Here is a 10,690-nt window from a genome sequence, read left to right as displayed (position 1 = left end):
CGGCGGGCGGCGTCGGGGCAGCCTGGCGGCGACGATGTGCTCGGCGTCGTCGGGGGGCAACTGTGGTGATGAACTCTGCAAAATTGCGAAGTGCTACTTATATACCACGAGCATTGGTCCCGGTTCGTGAAACCAACCGGGACTAATGCACCCTTTAGTCCCGGTTGGTGCCACCAACCGGGACCAAAGGCCTCTTTTTCGGCAGCCCAAAGGGCGGGAAGCGGCGACCTTTGGTACCGGTTGGTACCACCAACCGGGACCAATGCCCCCCCCCTTAGTCCCGGTTGGTGCCACCAACCGGAACCAAAGGCCCTTGTGCTGCCCGTGTCGGGGCCAAAGTTTAGTCCCACCTCGCTAGTTGAGAGGGGCGCGCAGTGGTTTATAAGCCCTATTGCCGCCCCCCTCTTGAGCTCCTCTCCATCGGAGGCTTTCGGGCCTACTTGTTATTGCTTTGTATGATGGGCCTTCTGGGCCTACTACGGGCCTGAATCCTGGCCCATAGTAGGGTTTCATGTCGTATTCAGGCCGTGGGGGCCCAGTAGGAGGCATTTTTTTGTTCTTTTGTTTTCTTTACTTATTGTTGCTATTTTTAAATTTTTTTCCTAGTTTTTTGTTTTGTTTTATGCATTATTTATTTTCTTTTGTTTTTTGCTTTATTTTTTAATTCTTTTTGCTTTTAGTTTTAGGAAAATTATAAACTTTCTGTTAGTGCCATTAGCTTTTAAATTTGAAAACACTTTTTTTATTTTTTTGTTTTCTTTCTTGCTTTATTTATTTTATTTTGTTTCTACTTACAACAAAATACTTATTGTTGTTTTTTTGTTTTGTTTTCTACATTATTTATTTTCCTTTGTTTTTTGCTTTATTTTTCAATTCTTTTTGCTTTTAGTTTTAGAAAAATTATAAACTTTCTGTTAGTGCCATTAGTTTTCAAATTTGAAAACACTTTTTTTGTTTTTTTGTTTTTTTGTTTTTTTGTTTTTTTGTTTTCTTTCTTGCTTTATTTATTTTCTTTTGTTTCTACTTACAACAAAATACTTATTGTTGCTATTTTTAATTATTACGAGGGCCGAACCATAAGACATTAAAGCATTTCAAATGAATTCTGAAAAAGTTGAAAGCTGGCATGGTATCATAAATTGACCCACATAGCTTGTGCATGTACAAAACGGACAATGGTATCATACTCGTCAGTTACAAAGTTGGCATGGTATCATCATAATAGTTGCGGGAGAAAGTCTTCACTTTTTTTTCGCTTGTGTCATTTGCTTATTGCGCCGTAACCATGGATAATCTTCATCGTTTATCAGGATGCTGGGGTCAGCCTTGACTTTGAAGGGAGGAATTTCATGAAACTTTTCATAATCTTCAGACATGTCTGTCTTGCCCTCCACTCCCACGATGTCCCTTTTTCCTGAAAGAACTATGTGGCGCTTTGGCTCATCGTATGATGTATTCGCTTCCTTATCTTTTCTCTTTCTCGGCCTGGTAGACATGTCCTTCACATAGATAACCTGTGCCACATCATTGGCTAGGACGAACGGTTCGTCAGTGTACCCAAGATTTTTCAAATCCACTGTTGTCATTCCGTATTGTGGGTCTACCTGTACCCCGCCTCCTGACAGATTGACCCATTTGCACTTAAACAAAGGGACCTTAAAATCATGTCCGTAGTCAAGTTCCCATATGTCCACTATGTAACCATAATATGTGTCCTTTCCCCTCTCGGTTGTTGCATCAAAGCGGACACCGCTGTTTTGGTTGGTGCTCTTTTGATCTTGGTCAATCGTGTAAAATGTATTCCGATTTATCTCGTATCCTTTCCAAATCAATACAGTCAAAGATGGTCCCCTGGACAACAAATACAACTCATCACAAACAGTGTTGTCACCTCTGATACGTGCTTCCAACCAACTGCTGAAAGTCCTGATGTGTTCACATGTAATCCAGTCGTCGCACTACTCTGGATGTTTGGAGCGCAGACTGTTCTTGTGTTCATCGACATACGGGGTCACCAAGGTAGAGTTCTGTAGAACTGTGTAGTGTGCTTGAGACCAAGAATATCCGTCCCTGCGTATTATTGAGTCCCTTCCAAGCGTGCCTTTTCCAGTCAGTCTTCCCTCATACCGTGATTTAGGGAGACCTATCTTCTTAAGGCCAGGAATGAAGTCAACACAAAACCCGATGACATCCTCTGTTTGATGGCCCATGGAGATGCTTCCTTCTGGCCTAGCGCGGTTACGGACATATTTCTTTAGGACTCCCATGAACCTCTCAAAGGGGTACATATTGTGTAGAAATACGGGGCCCAGAATGACAATCTCGTCAACTAGATGAACTAGGACGTGCGTCATGATATTGGAGAAGGATGGTGGGAACACCAGCTCGAAACTGACAAGACATTGCACCACATCACTCCTTAGCCTTGGTATGATTTCTGGATCGATCACCTTCTGAGAGATTGCATTGAGGAATGCACAAAGCTTCACAATGGCTAATCGGACATTTTCCGGTAGAAGCCCCCTCAATGCAACCAGAAGCAGTTGCGTCATAATCACGTGGCAGTCATGAGACTTTAGGTTCTGAAACTTTTTCTCTGCCATATTTATTATTCCTTTTATATTCGACGAGAAACTAGTCGGGACCTTCATACTAAGCAGGCATTCAAAGAAGATTTTCTTCTCTTCTTTGTTAAGAGCATAGCTGGCAGGACCTTCATACTGCTTTGGAGGCATGCCGTCTTTTTCATGCAAATGTTGCAGGTCCTCCCGTGCCTCAGTTGTATCTTTTGTCTTCCCATACACGCCCAAGAAGCCTAGCAGGTTCACACAAAGGTTCTTCGTCACGTGCATCACGTCGATCGAAGAACGGACCTCTAGGTATTTCTAGTAGGGTAGGTCCCAAAATATAGATTTCTTCTTCCACATGGGTGCGTGTCCCCCAGCGTCACTCGGAACAGCTAGTCCGCCGGGACCCTTTCCAAAGATTACGTGTAAATCATTGACCATAGCAAGTACGTGATCACCGGTACGCATGGCGGGCTTCTTCCGGTGATCTGCCTCGCCTTTGAAATGCTTGCCTTTCTTTCGACATTGATGGTTGGTCGGAAGAAATCGACGATGGCCCAGGTACACATTCTTCCTGTGCTTGCCAGGTATATACTATCGGTGTCAAGTAAACAGTGCGTGCATGCGTGGTATCGCTTGTTTGTCTGTCCTGAAAGGTTACTGAGAGTGGGCCAATCGTTGATGGTCACGAACAGCAACGCCTTTAGGTTAAATTCCTCCTATTTGTGCTCATCTCACGTACGTACACCGTTTCTATTCCACAGCTGTAAAAGTTCTTCAACTAATGGCCTTAGGTACACATCAATGTCGTTGCCGGGTTGCTTAGGGCCTTGGATGAGAACTGGCATCATAATGAACTTCCGCTTCATGCACATCCAAGGAGGAAGGTTATACATACATAGAGTCACGGGCTAGGTGCTGTGATTGCTGCTCTACTCCCCGAAAGGATTAATGCCATCCGCGCTTAAAGCAAACCATACGTTCCTTGGCTCACTTGCAAACTCATCCCAGTACTTTCTCTCGATTTTTCTCCACTGCGACCCGTCAGCGTGTGCTCTCAACTTCCCGTCTTTCTTACGGTCCTCACTGTGCCATCGCATCAACCTGGCATGCTCTCCGTTTCTGAACAGACGTTTCAACCATGGTATTATAGGAGCATACCACATCACCTTCGCAGGAACCCTCTTCCTGGGGGGCTCGTCGTCAACATCACCAGGGTCATCTTTTCTAATCTTATATCGTAATGCACCGCATACCGGGCATGCGTTCAGATCCTTGTACGCACCGCGGTAGAGGATGCAGTCATTAGGGCATGCATGTATCTTCTGCACCTCCAATCCTAGAGGGCATACGACCTTCTTTGCTGCGTATGTACTGTCGGGCAATTCGTTATTCTTTGGAAGCTTCTTCTTCAATATTTTCAGTAGCTTCTCAAATCCTTTGTCAGGCACAACATTCTCTGCCTTCCACGTCAGCAATTCCACTACGGTACCGAGCTTTGTGTTGCCATCTTCGTAATTGGGGTACAACCCTTTTTTGTGGTCCTCTAACATGCAATCGAACTTCAACTTCTCCTTTTGACTTTTGCATTGCGTCCTTGCATCGACAATGACCCGGCGGAGATCATCATCATCGGGCACATCGTCTGGTTTCTCTTGATCTTCAGCAGCTTCGCCCGTTGCAGCATCATCGTGCACATCGTCTGGTTCCTCTTGACGTTCAGTAGCATCACCGTATTAAGGGGGCACATAGTTATCATCGTACTCTTCTTCTTCGCCGTCTTCCATCATAACCCCTATTTCTCCGTGCCTCCTCCAAACATTATAGTATGGCATGAAACCCTTGTAAAGAAGGTGGGTGTGGAGGATCTTCCGGTCAGAGTAAGACTTCGTATTCCCACATATAGGGCATGGACAACACATAAAACCATTCTGCTTGTTTGCCTCAGCCACTTCGAGAAAATCATGCACGCCCTTAATGTACTCGGAGGTGTGTCTTGAACCGTACATCCATTGCCGGTTCATCTGCGTGCATTATATATAATTAAGTGTGCCAAAAATCATTACAGAACATCATGAATAGATAATTAAGTGACCAAATTAATAGAAGTTCATCATCACATTAAAACCAAAGTACATACATAGTTCTCATCTAACAACATAAAGCTCTGCAGAGCATCTAAATTAATTAAACCATATACTGAAACTATGTAAAACATTTCAATGCGAAAACAAATGCGATCATAATCACAACCAATGTAACAACTGATCCAACGGCATAATGATACCAAGCCTCGGTATGAATGACATATTTTCTAATCTTTCTAATCTTCAAACACATTGCATCCATCTTGATCTTGTGATCATCGACGACATCCGCAACATGCAACTCCAATATCATCTTCTCCTCCTCAATTTTTCTAATTTTTTCCTTCAACAAATTGTTTTCTTCTTCAACTAAATTTAACCTCTCACAATAGGGTCGGTTGGAATTTCCAGTTCAACAACCTCCTAGATAAATAAAATCTATGTCACGTTGGTCGGCATAATTGTCATAAACAATAAATGAACCAATAGTTATGAAAAGATAATATATACCACATCCGAATCATAGAATGGACGAGGGCCGATGGGGGCGGATACCAAAACCATCGCACTATATAAGATGCAATAATAAAAGTAAGAAAATTATACAAGTATCTATATAAACATACAAGTAAGAATTTTTTTTCCTTTCAGAAAGAAGATAAGAACAAGAGGCTCACCACGGTGATGTCGGCGACGAGATTGGCGCGGGCGATCGACGGCGGTGAAGACGGGGACGGGACGTGACGGACCGCTAAACCTAGACAAATATTGAGGAAAATGGAGCTTGAAGGTCGAGCTTGGAGAGGAGAAAGCTTAAGTAGTGTGGCTCGGGCATTCCATCGAACACCTCGTGTGCATAGGAGGTGAGCTAGAGCACCACAAAGCTCTTCCCTCGCCGGCCACGAAAAACAGAGCAATGAGAGTGCTCTGCTCGCGGGCGAGGGGTATATATAAGCAACTAATTGGTCCCAGTTCGTGGCACGAATCGAGACTAAAGGGCAGCCTTTGGTCCCGGTTCAAGCCACCAACCGGGACAAATGGTGTTGGGCCAGAAGCGAGGCCCATTGGTCCCGGTTCGTCTCACCAACCGGGACCAATAGGTCCAGACGAATCAGGTCCAGACGAATCGAGACCAATGGCCCACGTGACCCGGCCGGCCCCGTGGCTCACCATTGGACCCGGTTCTGGATTGAACCGGGACTAATGGGCTGGCCCGGCCTGGACATTGCCCCCTTTTCTACTAGTGGGCCTCACCATCATCCTCATGTGCGCCAGGCGTTTCCGTCTCCTCGCTGGCCGTAGGCTCATCAAACTTCCTCTCCATGCATTGCTGCCTCCTCTGCGCCGCCACGCCATGGTCTCCACCAGCGTCCCTGCCGAGTACATGGGAGCCGCCGCTGCCGTCGGGGACAAGGATACACGTGGAAACCGCCGCAGCCTTAGGTCCGTCGATCTCTCCCCTCCTTGCCTCTCTACAGATCGGGTCTCCCCCACCTTGCTGCTGGATCCGGCCCTCTCTCCACCACTTCTACTAAGTTATGATCTTTGCTACCTCCCTCCATCTATTCACAGGAGATGGAAACTTTATTGGCAAATAGTCGCAAGTTTACCCTTTTCAGTTTGTCTCAAGCAATTAAGAGTTTCATTCTTATTTTTTAGCAATTCAGAGTTACTTTTTCATACTTGTTGGAGACTGAGATCGATGAATATTGAGTTTATATCAATTAGTGTATCTCTTACAAACTAATACTTTTTGATCTAACAGCCTGATAACCTCATGATCGGATGGTGCATGTAGGGCACGCCTGTGGGCTAGCCTATGCCTACTGTATCCGGTGTTCTGGTGCATCCGGTGCGACCTCAAAGAATACGTTCTTCTAGCTGAGCTTTGAGCTCCTCAGGGACGATGCCTGGGGTGGAAGCAGCTCAACTACACGATGAAAAAGTGAGTGAAGGGGTTAAGACGGTTGCGTTGGGCCTGCCCTGCTTACTTGCTGGTGAGTGTTGCCTCTGTGACTAGGTGTTCATTGCTGTCTATGCCCTCTGTAGTTTAAGGTGTTTGTTCTTTTAGCAGCCATTAAAACGACTGAAGTTCAATGACAGGTCGACCGAGGTTGTCCCTGCAGGGCACCTTATCGGACAGCGCTGAACTTGTTGCCGGTGATGCTAGGCACTGGGGGGATAGCACGAACAGTAGCATCGGCGGGAACGGCCTGACGAAGCATTGTTAAAAGCCTTCATACAGAATATAATCTTCTAGCATGATAACAATATAAATTAATACAAATGCAATAATCCACCAAATGTAGTAAAGCATTGTTACTGAATATATATTGTAATCTTTGATAAATAGAGAGCTGAAACCATTGATTGCATGCAAGAATACAGGAGGAGGAGGTGCACAACTACATGTAGGGCGTGCAGACGCTGCCAAACTGCGCAACCTAAAAATCTTGAGAAAATGTAGTCATGAGCAAAACCAAAAGCAAGCTGCTGCAGCAGAAAGCACTACCATTAGTTCTCAGTCATGTTCAATTAGCTTTGTTGTGCCTCTTAGTTCTGAATTGCTGCATTTTACTGTTTTCTAACTTACTGTGATCAATCATAAGTTCATAACTGAGAAATGACCACTTTCCTGTGTTCTGATTTGGCTCTGCGCCATTGTACTGATATAGTGATATCGTTACATGCTCACTTTCTCCAGCTCCACTGATGTCCACCATGGAATGAAATTGAAAACGTATCTGGCAACCCCAGGTACGTATTAGGTTTTGAGCACCAGCTAGGAAGAAAATACAAAGTACCTAGGTAAGTGTTTCTTGTATATCCTTGTCTATAATTTGAAAGATTATGTACTCTGCTACCTGGAAACATGTTACTGTCACAACCCAGCCTATGATAGCTCGGTAGCTTAGTCATTTTGGTTATGCACTGGGCCTGTCAGTGTGTTAGCCTTTTGTTCCTGGAATATGTGACTGGGAATGTAGGCCTTAGTCTGGCCTTTTGGGGCATATGAAGACATGGCTTTAAGGAGTTGTACCTCAAGCGAGTAGAGAAATGAATAGTGAGATTATGAACTCCTCTATATCCCCAACTGCTACCTCTGTTCTCCCTTCCGATCTAATAATATAGATCGATCCTAGATCAACTGGCGTTTGGTGTGCTGCCATCATCATAAGATCGTAACAGTTACTCGAGCAATTCTTTTGAGGTTCTCCAACTATTACTGGAAATGGCGTTCTCCATCCCAAAACACATTCCTTCACTGTATTTAAGTTTTTCCACATTTGCAGCAAGGGAACCTAAGAAGTATATGTATTCCCTATAAATGGTGGATAAACTTATACACCAACATGCTACAACATACCATTGTGTCAACTTCACAAAAGAATTGTTTGCTCCTTGAACCTATAAATGGTGAGCCTAGGGATAATCTATATTTCTTTCGATAAAACCATACGCAAGGAAACTGAACTTCTATGCAAAAACTGAATGATAGATAGTCTATACTAATTTATAATACCCTCAGAATCAAAAACATGTAGAATATACTAATATCTTGTATAGACAAAACACTGCCATTAGTTCCATACTTCTAGTGCATGTTGTAGACATAGAGAAGACAGTTCAGTATGCGTGCTTTGTTCTCTGAAACTGAATTCAGACCTTGAGTACTACTTTTATTTAAATGAAAATATGTGTGTGGTTCCACAACTTATGCCAAAATGCATAGCATAGCTTGGTATACACGAATTGCAATCTGAACATTTTTCACTGTGTCGTTGTCTTGCTTTCTGGTTTTCTGTTATCTGTCATCTTATATCTCTGAATTGTTGTTGGCTGCATGCGCAGCTGCTTGAGGCAGGAGGAGTGACTAGCACTGACCAGGAGGAGCAAGAAGCAGCGACAGCTACCATTGCTGGCTGAGCTGGCTGCTAGGTTGCCTCTCTCTTTCCCTCATATTCATATATGTGGGTTTGCAACAGCCTAAAGTACGCTCGTGATTCTTTGTTTTTACTAACAATCCATATTTTGATGCTTTCTTTCTCTTGCGACGGGTTGTGGGCAAGTGCAAGTTAGAAGAATCAGTACTGAAAACGTCTTCCGAATGTTAATAAAAAACCATTGGGGTAGAAAGCTATAAAGATAATTGATTTGTTTCCATATCTATCTTTCTGTATTCAGACTCAGGGGAGAAGGGGCCTCACGCTGATGGTATATAAGCTTGGCATAGGTGTGGACTTCAATGTCAGGTTTTGGTGAGTAGCCTGATCTTCCTATTTTCTCTACAGATTCAGAATGAAAAAAAAAAACAATTTGAGAGTTTGTTGCGGAATTTAGAAGATCAATGTACTGTTGCATTTTTCACCCGTCGTCATGTTTAAAAGACCATTTTCTGATGTTTTGGTGACCTGATGTATTGATTCTTGAGGTGTGTGACCAACTGATTATGCAGTATGTACTTCATCTGTTTCTAAATAGATGGTGCTTTTTGTACATAGTGAAGAAGCATTGCAAGACTCCATCAGAAAATGGACCCCTGGTAGACTGCATCCGCATCGGCGCACGGGCGATGCCGACATTGCACAGCGGCAGAGTGTGCAGAGTCCGCGCTTCTGACGGACCTTCACCACCAACTACCGTGCTCTCTGCCAGCCTTCTCGCTCCTGCCCATCTCTATGCCACAGCCCACAGGCTGGCCCAACCTCTGCTGCCTTCCTTTTCTGCCTCAGCTCCCCTAAACTATATGCACCGGCGTGACCTGCTTTTGTGAGACAGGAACTTGGGCGTGGTTCAGTCTTTTTTGGGGGGCTCAGTTCAATCTGTGGTGTGGTTCGGTTCAATGAAAGAACGAAGATGTCTTATGACCCGCTCCTGCGTGAGATAGAAAATTGGGCTCGCAGTCTGGGCTTGCAGAGTTGCAGTTCAGTTATGGTGTGATTAAGTTGAGAGTAAAAGATTCTCTCAAATAAAAGTTGAGAGTAAAAGAAAGAAAAAGCAAAAGAGAGAGGATAAGAAATGTGTGCTAGAGAAAAAATCCTTTCATTTTTTTACTATCCACTGCACCTGGACTTCCATTAGCTGCGGTTTGGGACTATCCAAATTTTTAACAGTGTCTTTCTCCTCTCCTATGTACAATTTAGTGCTTCTGCTTACTTATGTTAAGATACAACTATTTAGGAGTTTCTGCCAAGTAAATAGAAGTGCGCTTTTCCTGTTGTGCATTTGTATGCTTCAGTTCTCTTTTTCGTGTCGGGTATACTTCAGTTATACTAAAACATCCATCTTATTTGTGTGTAAATATTTATTATCATTCAAGTTAGTTGTATATATATAGTACTAAGTTCAACATGCACACAAAGATGATCCGGTTGAGGTTTACTGGCATAATGTGTATCATTGCTCTATGCATGCTGAAAAGGTTATGCATATGGACTAAATTATACTACCACCGTCATAAAAATCTTGTCTTGGATTTATCTAGATACAGATGAATCTAACACTAAAACGTGTGTAGATATGTCTATTTCTACACAAATCTAAGACAAGCTTTTTGGTAGAGGGGGTAGTTGCTTGAGATTATTCACGGAAAATGGCATTCTTAGAATGTCTCGGTCAGTGCCATTCTTTCAATCATATAAAAATTTGTAAATTACTATGTTCGACCAGAATTGGTTACTTGATATGTGGAAAAAAATGTCCTATAATGATAATTTTTTTTGACAATATTGCTTGATGTGCACGGGATCATAAAAGTCTTTGCCCCTCCAAGCATTCGTGGGAAGCTCCGCCACTCATTGACTTGGGATTGATCATATTCATCGAGAATAGGTGGACAATGTGATGATCATCAATGATTTTTGTCTCCCGTAGCAACGCATGATGTAGGCGGGGACTTGGGCAACGCGGCGGCAAGGCGGAATGCATCAACACTCCTCAATTGTGGGTAGCGTTGGCGGCGGTGACTTGGGCCGGGTAGCGTTGGCGGCGGTGACTTGGGACGGGAAGCAATGAGCGTTAGCACTTGGCAATTGC

The 10,690-nt window shown here is 43.8% G+C and overlaps 2 long non-coding RNA genes across 2 annotated transcripts; both read left to right on the top strand.

Moving 5' to 3' along the window:
* The first annotated feature begins 5,927 nt into the window (after positions 1–5,927).
* LOC119302295 lies at positions 5,928–7,017 on the top strand. Its single transcript, XR_005147447.1, has 3 exons — positions 5,928–6,097; positions 6,453–6,651; positions 6,758–7,017. It is a non-coding gene; the product is annotated as an uncharacterized LOC119302295 (long non-coding RNA).
* A 189-nt stretch (positions 7,018–7,206) lies between these two features.
* Positions 7,207–9,869, top strand: LOC119302290. Its single transcript, XR_005147445.1, has 4 exons — positions 7,207–7,462; positions 8,507–8,646; positions 8,840–8,913; positions 9,157–9,869. It is a non-coding gene; the product is annotated as an uncharacterized LOC119302290 (long non-coding RNA).
* Positions 9,870–10,690: the final 821 nt, after the last annotated feature.

This window comes from Triticum dicoccoides, chromosome 1B (genome assembly GCF_002162155.2).
Source record: "Triticum dicoccoides isolate Atlit2015 ecotype Zavitan chromosome 1B, WEW_v2.0, whole genome shotgun sequence".
Taxonomy (NCBI): domain Eukaryota; kingdom Viridiplantae; phylum Streptophyta; class Magnoliopsida; order Poales; family Poaceae; genus Triticum; species Triticum dicoccoides.
Note: the sequence above shows the minus strand (reverse complement) of the source record. Positions and strands in the feature narration are given on the sequence as shown.